The sequence below is a fragment of the Marmota marmota genome, unplaced genomic scaffold (assembly GCF_001458135.2).
Source record: "Marmota marmota marmota unplaced genomic scaffold, marMar, whole genome shotgun sequence".
Taxonomy (NCBI): domain Eukaryota; kingdom Metazoa; phylum Chordata; class Mammalia; order Rodentia; family Sciuridae; genus Marmota; species Marmota marmota.
In genome coordinates this window covers 17151508-17166087 of record NW_025999913.1, presented here as the reverse complement: position 1 = coordinate 17166087, position 14580 = coordinate 17151508, and the positions used below count along the sequence as shown (strand labels likewise).

At 40.0% G+C, this 14580-nt stretch overlaps 1 long non-coding RNA gene across 2 annotated transcripts in view; it reads left to right on the top strand.

Moving 5' to 3' along the window:
- The first annotated feature begins 1233 nt into the window (after positions 1-1233).
- The window catches only part of LOC125615605, a 54497-nt gene continuing 41150 nt past the window's right edge, over positions 1234-14580 (top strand). The window contains exons 1-4 of one of the 2 annotated variants that reach the window (XR_007346273.1): positions 1234-1364; positions 2545-2701; positions 5535-5613; positions 7222-7365. This is a non-coding gene — a long non-coding RNA (uncharacterized LOC125615605). The remainder of the gene's footprint in view (positions 1365-2544; positions 2702-5534; positions 5614-7221; positions 7366-14580) is intronic. The other variant, XR_007346274.1, reaches the window with a different exon arrangement.

Sequence of the window (14580 nt, the reverse complement as noted above, 5' to 3'; positions counted from 1 at the left end):
AAGAAGACTGGAAGGCCTAGAAGCAGCCCCTAAAGCCAGCTTTCTCTCGGCCTCCTCCAGCCCTCTGGTATCTCGCCCACCCTGCCACTTAAGCAAGACATGGAAACTAGAATTCCTCTTCCCCAAAGCCAGCCCTAAACAGAGAACTTGTTACTCTTGCCTCCCCTGCCTTTCTGTGGAAGAGCTACCTTGTTTAATGGAAATCATAGGATCCCCACAGCTAAAGGGGTTCTGCCCCACAAGTGGAAGAAAATAAAGAAATACCAGCACAGAGAAGTCAGAAGAATCCCAGGGAACGGCCTTGCTGGGTTGCCACTCAGTTATCTTAGGACAATCACATATGTTCTGGTCCAACCACGTTTTGACATCACTGTCAGTGCTTCATAGGACTTGAGCTTTGAAAAATCAGGTGGATTTCTCGGTATCTTTGAGTCTTCATTTTAAAGTCTCCATACCATGTAAAACCACGATTTAATAAACATGTTTTGATTTTTTTTTTCTGTTAACCTGTCTCCTGTTCTGGGAGAGTTGACCATGATTCGTAGCCTGGAAAAGAAAGGAATCATTCCTTTCAACCTATAAATACTCAGGACTAAGCACTTTAAATTAGTAGACTCAATCTTCCCCAAATCTCAGCAGGTAGATGAGGAGCATGTCATTTTATAGACTAGAAGACTTAGGAATAAAGGCATTAAGACAATTACCCACATATGAAATATTGGAATCATCATCCAACATTTTAACTTCAGTCCTAGAGTAGTGATTTATACCCAGGAGATTTCAGAATAATCAAGCAGTATTGAAATGGACTTTGACATTGTCTAGATGGAGTTACCACAAGACAAAGAGCGTCATAGCTGTACGGTTTCAGCACATTCAGAATACACGCAATGGATGGAGCTTGTCAGAGGGGGACACATTTGAAATTGTGTGGACAGAAAGTAGGCAGTTTGCACTACTGATTAGTAAGAGAGCTAACTACATAAGACATGTTGCAGATCTTGATCGTCATCTATAAATATTTTTCCAGGATATATTGCTTTGTAAAAATCTCACTGCACAGATTTTACATCCTTAGCCATCCCTACCTGGAAAAGAAGTAGACCACCAGACTCAAAGGCAGCCAATCACAAAGCTGGTGAGGGAAGAGGGAGGGGCCCTGTTCACAGAGGAGGAGCACCTTAAGTGAGTGCCTCTTGAGATGTGGGAGGAGGACATTCCGAGGGAGGGAAGGAGTCCTTTAGAAACAGGAACAAAAGTTAAATTAGCAAGGGTGGACAATGACGGGCTTGGTCAAAGGTATGAGCTAGCAGAGACCACAAGTTAGCAGAGCAATTAGACAGAAGAAAAATTTAAAGCAAAAGGTAGGAGCTTTTATTTTATTTTATTTTATTTTATTTTATTTTATTTTATTTTATTTTATTTTATTTTATTCAAGACAAGCGAGCAGATGGAGAGTCCTCCACATTGTTGCCACAGCAGGGTCTTCAGAACTAACCCCCAACCCGCCAGCTGTGGAGATCTCTGAAAATACCATGCATGTAGGGACACCTGTCTCTCTGAAACTCCATTTCAAAATGGCCTTGTCCATAGACCTTCGGTCCATTTATTTGAGTTTTTATTGTTTCCTTGTAAATCAAAAGCGACTGCCTCGGAAAATCAAGGTGCCATCAGAATCATTCAGAACCCACTTTTACTGTCTTCTGTAGGAGCTTCTGGTAGCTATTATTTTCATTGCTCCTCCGATGCAGGGCTTAGTAACTCACTCTGGGATTCTGTCAGTGACACCCTGGGCATTTCTTAGAGTGATACTGGCATGTGACAGTCTTTGAAGAAATATTCTTTGTTATTTAGTGCTTGCTATGAGCTTGCCTGGACTTCAAAGAATGAAAGCTAGCCAAATTAGAATAATGATTAGCTGCAGGAATAATGAAAAAAAAAAATGTGTCTCAAGAAACAGACCTTAGAAATGGAATTGAAAGAGAATCTATTTATGGAGAAGCTGGAAAAATATTTGGATTGATTTTAATCATTTCCTTGATTCCAACTTCTCCACAGTAAATTAAATAATTAAACAGAATCATTCATCTGTTTCTTAAAAAAAAAATACGAAAAGGATATCTTATTTGTCTTAGTGTTTCAGATGTCCAAAATACCATTACACTAAATTCTTTGTTCACTTTGATTTTCTTCTTTCAGGAAGCAACATGGGTATTATTCTCTCCAAATATTTTTTTGTTTTGTTTTGTTTTTACATATGGCAGTTGGCTGGTGGTGTGTAGCATTCCTCTAGAGTTACTGTAAACCACATCACCTGAAGTTTTTCTTTCAGTCTGTCTTGGCTTTTGGATTAACAGTGATCAAGCTCAGCATATGTAAGGTAGGAGGTTTGATTTGAATAGATGGTAGGTCAACATTTATAAAATAGTCTTAAATCAAATATCACATTCTCCTTTGTAATGGCTAACTTGTGAAATGATATGGCACTGATTTTATTTCCGTGTCATTTATATTACTAAGAATGGTTTCTATTGCAATTGACAGAAAACTACACACAAAATGGGCGAGGCAGTAAAGGAACTGTGGAATGGCTGAAAATGTCAAATGTCAAGTGGTAACTCTGGGCAGCTGGACTGAGAATCTGTGCCTCTACCTCTATAATTCTCTCCTTCTGTCTTCCTCTGTGTTGGCCTCCATGCAGGTGAGTTTGCTGTATAGCAGCAAAAAGGTTGCAGCCATCAAAGCCCTCTTATCTGCTCCCCTGACCCTCTGTTCATGCACTCATTTGCTTGACCTGAGCAAAGGGTTCTCCTTCCCAAAACAACCACACTGAAGTCCTAGGCCTTCATGTGACTGGAACAACTCAGTTCATGTGCAGATTCCTAAAAGAGTCACCCAAATGTCATGCATAGAGCAATTTAGACCTGGATGAGGTGCCTGTCCCTGAGCCAATCATTGTGAACACAGGATGGGTTTAAGCTGAGCCAAAGAAGACTACAGCCTTAGGAATGGGAAATAAGAGAGTGGTCCTATCCTAATTACAGGGCTAGTTCCAGATGTGGCTGCTTATATAATGTGCAGAAGCCACCCAAGGGTGCCCTCTGAGAAAGTAGTCTGGATTTCCCCTTCCCATCCTAATGTTTTAAAATCTGAGACAAACCACTTTGCCATCCTGAGACTATTTCTTTCTTTCTTATTTTTTTAACTTTCTATCTGTTCTTTTTAGTTATACATGTCAGTAGAATATATTTTGATTTACACACATGGAATATAACTTCCCATTCTTGTGGTTGTATATGACATGGAGTTACCTTTTACTCATAAAACAAAAATAATACCAATACTGTTTTAGTCTGCTTTTTTTGCCCCCTGACCAAAAACCCTGACAAGAACAATTAGAAGAGGAAATGTTTATTTAGAGCTCACAGGTTCTGAGGTCTCAGTCCTTAGATGGCTGACACCATTCTTCCACGGAAGAGTGTGATGAGGAAAGTGGCTCAGGACATGGAAATCAGCAAGCATAGTGTGCTCCACTTAATGAAAACATATAAACCCCAAGGACCAGCCGGAGGGAGCCACCTCCTCCAGCCACACCCTTGCTGCCCACAGTTACCAAGTTCATCCTTATGAGGGGATTACTGCACTAATTAGGTTCAGACTTTCATAACCCAATCATTTCACCTCTGAACTTCTTGTATCGTCTCACACGAGAGCTTTTGAGGGACACATAATATTTAAGTCATAACAAATATCTGTGTCTCAGAAAATGATGACTACCTGCCAAATCATTTTATAAAGTATTATGAGCTAAAAATCTTTTAGTTTGTTTTAGCTAATGTTGTGTCTATTAACATTAATTAAGTGATATTTTTAACTTAAAAGTACAGAAATATATCATTTTAAATGAACTATAAAGGCTTTAAATGTTTCTTATGAGTGCATCAAGCCTTTGTGTAATCACACAATTTTTATCAGGATTTTCTGGTACATTTTGTAACAGTGCAGGAATTTAAAATAGCTACCAGTAAGAGACAGGTGATTCTGTAACTGAAAATAGTTGGGAAATATCAAATTAAGCAAGAGTAAATTGGTTTCCTTGCAATAAGAAATGTTCTGAATTTTAATAGGCTAATATTAAAATATGAATATTTTAGAGAGTTATTTGGTCATATAAATTTCATCATAAAGTTATCAAAGAGGAATGAAACACTGGAAGTTATTCTCAACTAGGAGTAATTCTCCCCTCCCAAGAGGACATTTGGGAATGTCTGGAGAAGCATTTTTGATTGTTGGAGGTGAGTGGGTGCTTTGTCATTTGGTGGCAGGGTGCTGAATGTCCTGCAATACAAGCAGAGTCCCCACCACAGATTGCCCCACCCAGGATGCAAAGAGGGCCTCAGTTATGAAAGCCTGCCTAGACTAATTATGTAATTGACTTTAGGGAACCGAGTTGTGTGGTGGACGTCAGGTTCTGAGTGCTAAGACTCTGGTGGTCTGGTGTTCCCATGACTCTCCATCAACCCCGCCTTTATTCACTAGTACTGACATGGGCCAAAGCAAAGCAAGACTGAGTTCTCAACTGTCCCAGGTACACCTGACAGTGCTACTGTAATGGGTTAAGTTCACCAAAATGATTGCAAACTGTATTCCTAAGATAAAACCTTCCTCTGGGACACATGTCTGTGTGGAATAGAGCTGCACCTCTTCAGTGGCAGCAGGCGCACCTTGCACTTGAGAGCCACTTGGTACTTCCCACATGATCTGTGTATTGTCCATCGGGATTCCCCTCCCCACTGTCATCACCTCCTCGTGCAAAGTGATCAGATAAAATTACCTGCACTTTTACAGAGGACTTGTTAAAGGCTTGGTACACTTTGCTTCTGTTCTGAAAATCTGAGAGAATAGTTTAAACAGGAAGATTTTATTCGTCTTGTAAACTCCTACTCAATAAATTTTTATCAATTGCTCTCTATTGGACCCTATAGCTGATAATAAATATTACTTAAAATATATATTATTCAAGAATATATATTTGAAATTAAAGCAAATTTTTCTAAGAATATATATTTGAAATTAAAGCAATTTATTATCTGCTAGAGCAGAATAATAAAAATTTAAGGAGGAAAAATTGAATAAATTCAGGGGGAGCAGAAAAGCATTGGTACCTGCTACAAGTTCTTTGTAAGTGGCTGTCACTGCCTGTAAGACAGACGGATGCTACAATATTAGTGGAGTTTGTAGCTATTTAACCACTCTGTAACTGGCTGATCTAGGAAATCCCTTTTTTAATGTAGACATACACACCTAAAGCTTGGAACATTCATCATAACAACAAAGCCCTGTGGACATCCTCAGTTTTTGTCCTTCCAAAGTCAAATCATGTTGAGAAATTGTGATAAGAGAAAGATTTTATAGAGGAAGGAGGCAAAGGTCAAAGGACTTGATGAGTGTCACCATCAAGTGTAGAACAGCTCTTTTAATGATCAGTCACAGCTTTTTCTGACAGTACATTGTCTTAATGATGGAATTCTTAGCCCACGGGACTGCTCCACCTGGAAGAATAATTATAAGGAAGCTGTTCATCTCTGCTTCTCAACACTACCAAGCCTTAAGGTAAGTTCCTGTCAAACAACGTCATCGGTTGCTCTTGCCTCTTTCTCTTCTCCTCCTCTTCTTCATTTTCCCCCCCCCCCCCGTAAGAATTACATGATTAGAAGCCAGCAAGGTCAAGTGAGGTCAAGGGTCCAACTAGGAAGTTGTGTGTTCACAGGGCAGGTCCCAGGACGGCAGTGGAAAGCCCCTGAAGTGGTCATTTAGTGAGGCAAAGGTATCTGGCTCAGACTTACACAGGGCGCAGGATGCAGCTTTTACAAGCCAACTTGAAAGGACTGCAGTGACGTTGTGGTGTTTCCTTACCTGGAGTGTTGCTTGACTTTTTACATGCCCTGTGGATGGGAAGCTTCAGTCTCTGGAGACAAGGAGGGGAAATCCCCATGATGTGTTTTAATTAGCCCAGTTCCCTCATTGTCTATAAAGATATGAACATTGTGTGTCTGTGTTTGTGTATGTAACTCTGTCTTTATATCTATCTTCATTCCATAAAAGGAATAAGGCATAAGATGAGATTATTATAAAACAGCATGTTGGTTCCATTTTCAATTGATGCTTTAATGTGTTTTTCATTACTATCTGAACCCTTCTCAGAGAAAATCCTTCCAATGTTAAGTTGCGGGTCTAATTTTTAGCCTGATGAGGGGTAGTTTAAGTGTGTCATGTGTTCAGGATCCAGGACGTGCTAGTGTGTATGCTGTGATCACCTTCCTCTCTGACTTCCATTCAAATGACTCAACATTCTAACTGTCCTTGTAGAAATCAGGTCAAATAGTCATCACATTAAGAATCTGGCAAAGGTTTGTATTCTTTGCTTTTGGGATTTCATAAGCATTTTGGAATGGTGGGGAAGAAGAGTCTTGAACCAGACAGGAGGCCAGCATTAGCCCAGTTAACAAGTATGGCACTTACTATGTGGGGTCACTTGCCTGTAACTATTATAGCAACGAGGTGAGCTAGCCGACTCTGTGACTTACATTTTATAGATAAGATTACCAAAGCATCTGACTACCGGTTGCATGTTTAGGAAGTGGTGGACCTGGTGGACTTTCTAGCTACAAAGCTGACCAGGGTTTGCTTTTCAGTGTTCCCTGGTACCCTTTTCACAAATTCCCCCTTCTCTGTTAGCTTTGGTTTCTTGATTTAACCATGGAACTCAGTGCTAACTATTCTAAAGTGTCAATATAAAGATGTAATAATCCTTGTATTACCATAAACATAGAGGGCATATTTAATAATTTATTCACTTACCATTCTTTACAATGCCATCCAAATAGAGAAATTGGCATCTTAGACAACTGGAATTTGGTGTAGTGGCCCTTGTTGGTAGCCACACACTAGATTGTCCTGAAGAACTTCCCCAAAGTGCTAATTCTGACGTGGAATAGGGCACATTCAGGGTGATGATGGTGTTCTATTAATGTCCTTGGTGGCTCCAGGTGTGTGGCAGTTGTGATGATTTTTTGAGCTGCACATGGATACTAGCTTTATTCTTCTGGATGCATCTTGTTCAAATGACATGTACATCAAAGAATGTCAATTACTGGCTTCACCCCTCAGAGCATTTGAACCAGCAGCTCTGAGTAGGACCTCAACACCCTTTTCACTCAGGTGCCTTTCAGATGCTGTTAATATGCAGCCAGCTTTGACAAGTCTTCGAGTGAATTCAATATCGGCACGTGAGCCAGCTAAGGGAGCCAGGGTTTACAGAAGCATCTGCCAGATTCAGACATCTGAGGAGGTGTCCAGCAATATGTATGAGGCTCAGGTGAATGTCCTCGTTTCATCTAAGAATCACCTCAAAAATACGAAGTAGAATACACCTTTAGATCTATTAATTTCATCAAAAAGCACTTAATTTTGCTATCCTTCCTTCTTTAATAACCACTTCTATAAATATCTATTTTAATTAACCATCCTGTTTTGTGAACATCATTATCCAGTAAAACCTAAGTAGTTTGAAAAGAAAAGGGAATAAATTTGTGAATTAGGATGTCTACCCTCTTCCCAAGGGCCCACAATTGCAAGTTTAGTCAAACAAATGCAATAAACGTCTGCGTTGTTTCCTCCCCCAACAGAAATAATCATCTTATTTGTCTCTTACTATTGGGATGCTGGTTTGGGGGACAATGCTATTATAATTTGCATCTCTCTCTCTTTATGCTAATACACATATTCATGTTCTATGTAAGTTACCTTAGAAAAATGTTTTATAAAATTAAAAACTGCCAGCATGCTGGCTCACACCTGCAATCTCAGCAATATAGGAGGCTGAGGTACGAGGATCACAAGTTGGAGACCAGCCACAGCAATTTAGTGAAGCCCCAAGCAACTTAGCAAGATCCTGTCTTGAAAAAAAAAATGCAAACAGACTTACTCTAAAACATTACAACTTAAAATTAATTTTAAAATAAAGTATATGGCAATTCCTTTGTAATATTTTGTCACTGACTTTCTAGAGATTTTTTTTAAATCAATCTACTTATTTTGATTTTTTTAATTGGTAAAAAGACTTCTACAAGTTGAAATTTCAGGTATTTATTAAATATATTTAATGAATATCTTGTCTGTTTCATAGACAAGAATGTCCCTCTTCTTTTATTTGAATTCCTTCTCTTCATTTAAGTTTTTGTTCACCCAGGGTCCTAACTAATGAGAAACAAGAGCATTTGCACATCTTCTTAGCCAGAAGGAAACGTGTAGTATTGAAGAAGCAGCGATGTTTGATGATCATTGTTTAAACTGAGTTATCAGAAGGGCAAACTTGGTCATGGCCATATTTTTTCAAAAGCATAAATATCAGGTTTGGGGTATGGTCCAAGAAGGCATATGTCTACCGGTTATATTGGTTGATGAGATAAAATTTAAAAAGGAACAAGGAAAGAAAATACTAGTCTTATGCTCAATCTGTCCACCAGTAATATTGACATCATCTCCATTTAGTCTCCAGTCAGACGAGCTTTAGACTTCAATAGATTTAATATACTGGCAAAGCTTCTGGGAAATCTTTGAGTAAGAAAAGCTAAAAGGTAAAAGAAGCTGCAAATATTGAAATATAAAGACTATTCAGTATTATGCCAACAGCAGTGTGAACGGTTGGGAGTACAAACAGACACACTGAAGCTATCCTACTAATGTAAGATTTATGCTGCCGATAACCATTGCAATTAAGTATAATATGTTAACACCATGGGATTACACATTTCAGTTGATAGGGGGGAAAAAGGCATTCGTTTTTGATAGTTCTTACATATAATAATAGCTGGTATAGTAGAAAGAAAAATGAAAAAAAAATCCTTTCCCTGGATTAGTAGAGAAAGCTACTGTCCGTGAGAGCCGTTATGATTTTTATGCATGTCTCTGGTTTGGCTTCATTCACAGATGGCACAGATATTACTTAAATAAGACTTCAAGAGAGAACACAGGTTTGTGAAAATGGGGATTGGTCTCCGATGCTGTGGTTGCTGGGTAATGGATTAACAACTGTCGCTGTAAAATCCATTCATTTCTTCTTATCGCCCAGGGAACAGGCATCGGATCACTCTCTGCGGTTTAGACTTTCACAGAAAGGTGGACACATTACAGTGGAGCGCCAGGTTTTATTTCTATGTGATAATATTCTCATCGTGATGTTTGACCTCCGCTATCAAATGCCTTTGTTATCTTAATCAGTTGTCATTGGCACACTCACGTGATTTTATTGCTGTTTTGTTTTTACACAATATTGGTAATTTGAACCGGTACCAAAATGATCAAAGATTGGCAATTTCACAATTTCATATGGCTCAATCTAGTGTTAATTTCCTTATGGACGAGAGAAAGAGCAGGGAGGATTTTACAGCCAATAGCAAAGATAAAGGGGAGGGGGTGCACGCATGCACATGTGCACGTGCAGTTGCTGGGTGCCAGCCTATGCACCACGAAGGCAGAGAAGAAGCAGGTTCAGCCCTGGCTTTTGTGAAGGTGATATGTCCACAGAGAGAATGGCTATCAGACAAAGTAGTGTGCAAGAGAATTCCAGATAGGTGCTCTGCAAAACAAGTTATTCAGGGAAGGGGACTCATCAGAGACTTGGATTGTAAGTGGAGATTCCAGGGACAGCAATTTTAGAGAAAGTAGCCAGGGAAGGTCTCCTTCTGGATATGAGAGTCAAACTGAAATCTGAGGAGGTGGGGCGGGGAAGGAAGGTTGGGGGGAGAGAGGGAGGGAGGAAGAGAGGGAGAGGGAGAGAGATGGGGAATATTTTGCCAAGAAGTGGGGCAACTGAGGTCTGTGCTAAAGAATGAGCTAGCAAGGTCAGTAGGCCCAGAGCAGGAGGGCGCTGTCCAGTTTACACAGGAACAAGGAGGCCCGGGTTGGGGCAAGCAGGGGAAGTGGAGCCTGGTCACTGAGGGGATCTGAAAGTCAAGGGTCAGATTGGGGCAGGTCTCGGGCTCAGTCATTTTAGGATTGTATTCCCAGAGTAACGGAAAGTCACTCGCACGTTTGGAGCAGAGGTGCACTGGGATTTGATATGCTTTTTAAAGGATGGCTGGCACTTCTAAGTGCATAATTGTCCCCCTGGGAAAACGCAGAAGTGGAAAGGCAAGGTACTCAGTGCGGCATCCTCGGGTGGGAGGCAGAGGGCTGTGCGCTTCAGGAGCCTCGGTGGACGGTTCGCTGGCCTCCTCTGGAGTGTGGCTGGTGGGGCCCTGCAGGGGCCGGTACTCAGGGGGTCCACTCTCAAGTCCGCTAGGCTGCTGCCATCTTCAAGTTCTCTGTTTTGAACAATGGGCCCTTTGCCCTGAGCCACATTTTATCTAACCAGTCCTAAGAGGATCGTGGGTTTTTTTTTTTTTTTTGGTCATAGCTGAGAAATCTTTGTCCAGATTCACTAAAGTTTTCTCTTGTAGAAGTTTTATAGTTTTAGATTTTACATTTATGTCCTTGGGACTTTGTCAGATGAAGTCATGGGTAATCTTTTTCAATAAAAGTTAATTTGTGGGAAAAAAAAGATCTAGTGAGACTGTAGTAAGGAGAAAATGAAGGACAAAATAGCTGAGACGGTCTTTACACAAAGTGTTTATAGGACTTGTGCTACAAAAATAGATTAAAATTGGGGCACTACATGGACAGGCACCTTCTGAGGGGAGTTGGAGGCTGATTGTGTACTGGTAAGCAAAACTGAGCACGTTGGCTCATGCTTCTGTAAATTAAAATGGTACAAATTGAGACAAACCAGAGCAGAGCAAACACAGTGAAACCTCACTCAGTGGGCTGAAAGCTCCAAGCATAGAAAATGGTTACTTAAGATGAAAATAACAGGGTTCCTGGGGCAAGTAAGGATAAACATCTCTGCTTCTGCATTACGGCCAGAAAAATGTTTGGCTTGGAAAAAATGAGAAGAGGTGGGAAAAGAATTTCAATTTGACCTTAAACTCAGCAGCTTGTCTGATTGAATCTTTTTCCATGGATTGAGCAAGAGACAGTGAATGCCTGATTGGGTGGGAGTGCCCTTTCCCTGGGCAGGACCTTGGGGGGTCTCACATCTCCTGGGCTCTCTTCAAAACTACTCTAAGGAGTCTTTTCAGAGTGACCTCAGTGGTGTTGAGACTTTCCCTGTCATTCTCTCTACCCAGTGTCACGGAGTGGCCTGACCAGAGCCAGGGACTACACTGAGAGGGACCTCTGGGGGTTCCAGCTGCCTTCATGAGAAGACAGTCTTCAGGCTTTATAAGGGAAAAGAGGGAGCTCAGTTAAAAAGGCAGGAATTCCATGGCAGTCAGAGCTAATTTGTGCAGTTTGGCTTCTAGAACTAGATTTGATTCCATGGAACAAGATTCGGCAGAATCCTGAATCATCCCTCCACAGGCACCCATGGGCAATGGAACTCAGGCATTTACTGTTGACCTGCTTAAAGAATTAGGAGGAAATATTTAGCTTTCATGATGGTTTTAGTTGTTCCTATTTGCTTATTTATATTGCCATTATGCTAGGAGTTTCTTTCCAGCTAAAAGTTGTGCAATGTATGCCAACATGGACTATGATGAATTAAACCCCAAATAACATATATATATATGTTACAAAATCCCATTAAGCATTGTAGAGCTCATCACAGAAACATTTTATAAACAAAGTCTAAGTGAACAGTATCATAGGTACTTACGTGTCATGATGGTCTTTGTGTGCATTCCTAAGCCATCAGAGGAATGGCTATACTTCTCAGACTACTCTGGATAGTTTTGCATTGACATCTGATAAAAAAAAAAATCCTGGTCCTTAAAATTTCCAATTGTCATCTCATTTATGTCAGGAATAGTGAAGATATTAGAAATAAGAACAATACTTATATGACCTTTTAAAGGTTAACAACTTAAAAACTATATTATACTTCATTCATACACGCAATTATAAACAGTTAACAATCCCTAATAAATTAATCATACTGCATATATGTAACAGATATGGAGTATTTTGATTCTTGGATAGAGAGCAAATTCACATTTCCGTCTTTAGTCTCCTTTATTTTACAGGCTCCGATGGCCCTTGTTAGTGGGTACAAAATGGGAACCAATTCAGTTAAGAGCAGAGCACCAATTCACTTAGGCCAGGGCAATTATTGTCCCAATTCCTTCATATCCAGTTCAGACTCTAATTGCAGCTACTTTTTTAAATGATTATTTTCTATATACCAGCATGTGCTCAATACTTTAATGCATTATATTTTTATTATTTCCCCAAAATTTGTAATACTCTCATATATGTTTTACATAGGAATAATAGGCTTAGTGAAGAAAAATAACTTTCTAAAGCTCACGCATGAATTGTGTAAAGAAACCATGCTTAGAATCCCAGCATTCTTGAGGACATGTTCTTAACCACTAAGCAACAATTACCTACTCAGTAAGAAATGCTCACATGGGAGCAAGAACACTTCAAATGAGATGACAGAAGGAAAGCACTCTTATAGCCGGAAGGGCCTTCAGCAACCACTGCCATTTCTGACCTACATTTGGGAATTCCATTCCCAGATACTGTGTGGTCAGAGAGCATGTGGAAGACCAAGACCTGCAGCTGCATTTGCATTTATCTTCAAGCTAAGTTAGCCCGGATATCTCAGAAACAGTACGTGCCTACATACTCCTGGAGCTCCTGCGCAAACCTGTACAATCCATAGTTTTGGCTCTCTCCGGTTATACGACTCTGAGCATCATCACTTTTGGAGGAACAACCAGCCTCATAAGGGATTCCAGATGTTATTTCTGCCACTTTTGAACCCCAGTGGGTAGGAAAAAATGTCAGAACACGGAGCAGACTCCCTTGTGGGACTTCCCCACCCATCGTTTAAATCCAACGCAATATAGCCAAGTCATTCTTACTGACTCATAAGATGAACATGTTTCAAGGGGCAAAGCTTTCCAATGCAATTTTCAAATAATAGTCTTAAACAGGTATGCAGGGGAAAGAGCTCTGGAGAAGGAGCATGCTGAACTGATGTCTGTTGAATACTCACTCTGGACAGACAGCTACAGCACCATGATCAGGGCCGTGGGAGTTTAGGGTGAGTCTGTTCATTCCTTTGTGAGTATAATTACCTCTCATCACCTGGTTTTCACTCAGTGTCTTTCCCATTTCTGTCAATGTTGCCTACACTGAGTCATATTCATGCTAGCTGTAGCTATTATTTGATTTTAAAATTATTTTGTAAAAGCATAGAGTACTATATGCATATACGACACATTTTTATTTATACTAAATTTTTTAAATTTGATGCAGGTTAGAAAATATGCAATGTCCAAAAGCTTGTGAAGAAGTTACTCTTTTTGCAATGGACAGTCGGATCATTTTTGTTCCCTGGCAGAGGAGAATCTTTGTTATTAAACACATCAAAGCTTTGCTTTTAGGAAGGTTGATCTTCTTCATCCTTTCCTCTCTGAGTCAGAATTTCAATTTTTTTTTCATGGAAATGATTGTTGAAAAGTCATAAAGAGAAAATGTGTTCCTCTGTCTCCATCTCTCTCTTCGTTAAGCTTCAGAAAAACGAGTCTTGGCAGAAGATGAAATATATTATTGTTATTAAATACATTGCTTTGTGATTCATAGATAAGCATTTGTATTGTCAAATATTTGTAGAATTCACACGATAAGACCAATTTTCCTACTAAGTTTTTTTTAATTTTTCCTTCTCTTTTTTCCTTCCTGAATTCCAAGAGGAGGCTTGATATTAAATCTCCACGTCGGAGAGAAACTATGCTGATGTCTCCCTTCTTGCTTGGGTTCTGTTCAGTGGCTCGACTACAAACACAAGGTCTGCAGAGAGTGTGAGAGGAGTGAGTTCCTCCGGGTGCTTCCTCTGGGCCCCACTGAGCTGTGAAACCAGGCTTCCACCTCAGTTACTGGGACTGTCACATCTGGAAAGGACAATGTCAGGAAGCAGGCACAGTCCCCCTCCCCCACTTGCTGGTGATGGGCATGTCATAGGAATGTGCACACATAGCTTTTATTTTAAGGAGGGAGAGTTTCAAGACAGGAGTCTCTCTCTCTGAATCACTCTTCAAAGATATATTTGATAATCTTTCTGGGAAAACATAGAATAGCATTTCAAATTTTCAAAAAGCCTTCTCCATTTAGATAATCTTGCATTTGCTATCATTCCTTAAAATTATCATATACATTCACATATACACTGATTCCCAAGTATTTAAACAGCTATTTTTCTTCAAACCTGCCTCACCCATGGGTCCTGTCACCAATAGTGCCTGAAGGCTGCTGTTCACCTTGCTCTTCCCCCACATGGAGCACTTCCTCTTACACATTTCCATTATCCTTACAAAGGGATATGAATTATTTGTGCAGAGTGCAGATGGCTTAAGCCATCATTTCCCAAAATGCATTCTAACAAAGCATACTTGCATGGGAATTCCATGGGTGTTTTAAAAATTGGGATTCTACAGCCCATATGCCTATTAATAGATGAGTGCATTTAGACAA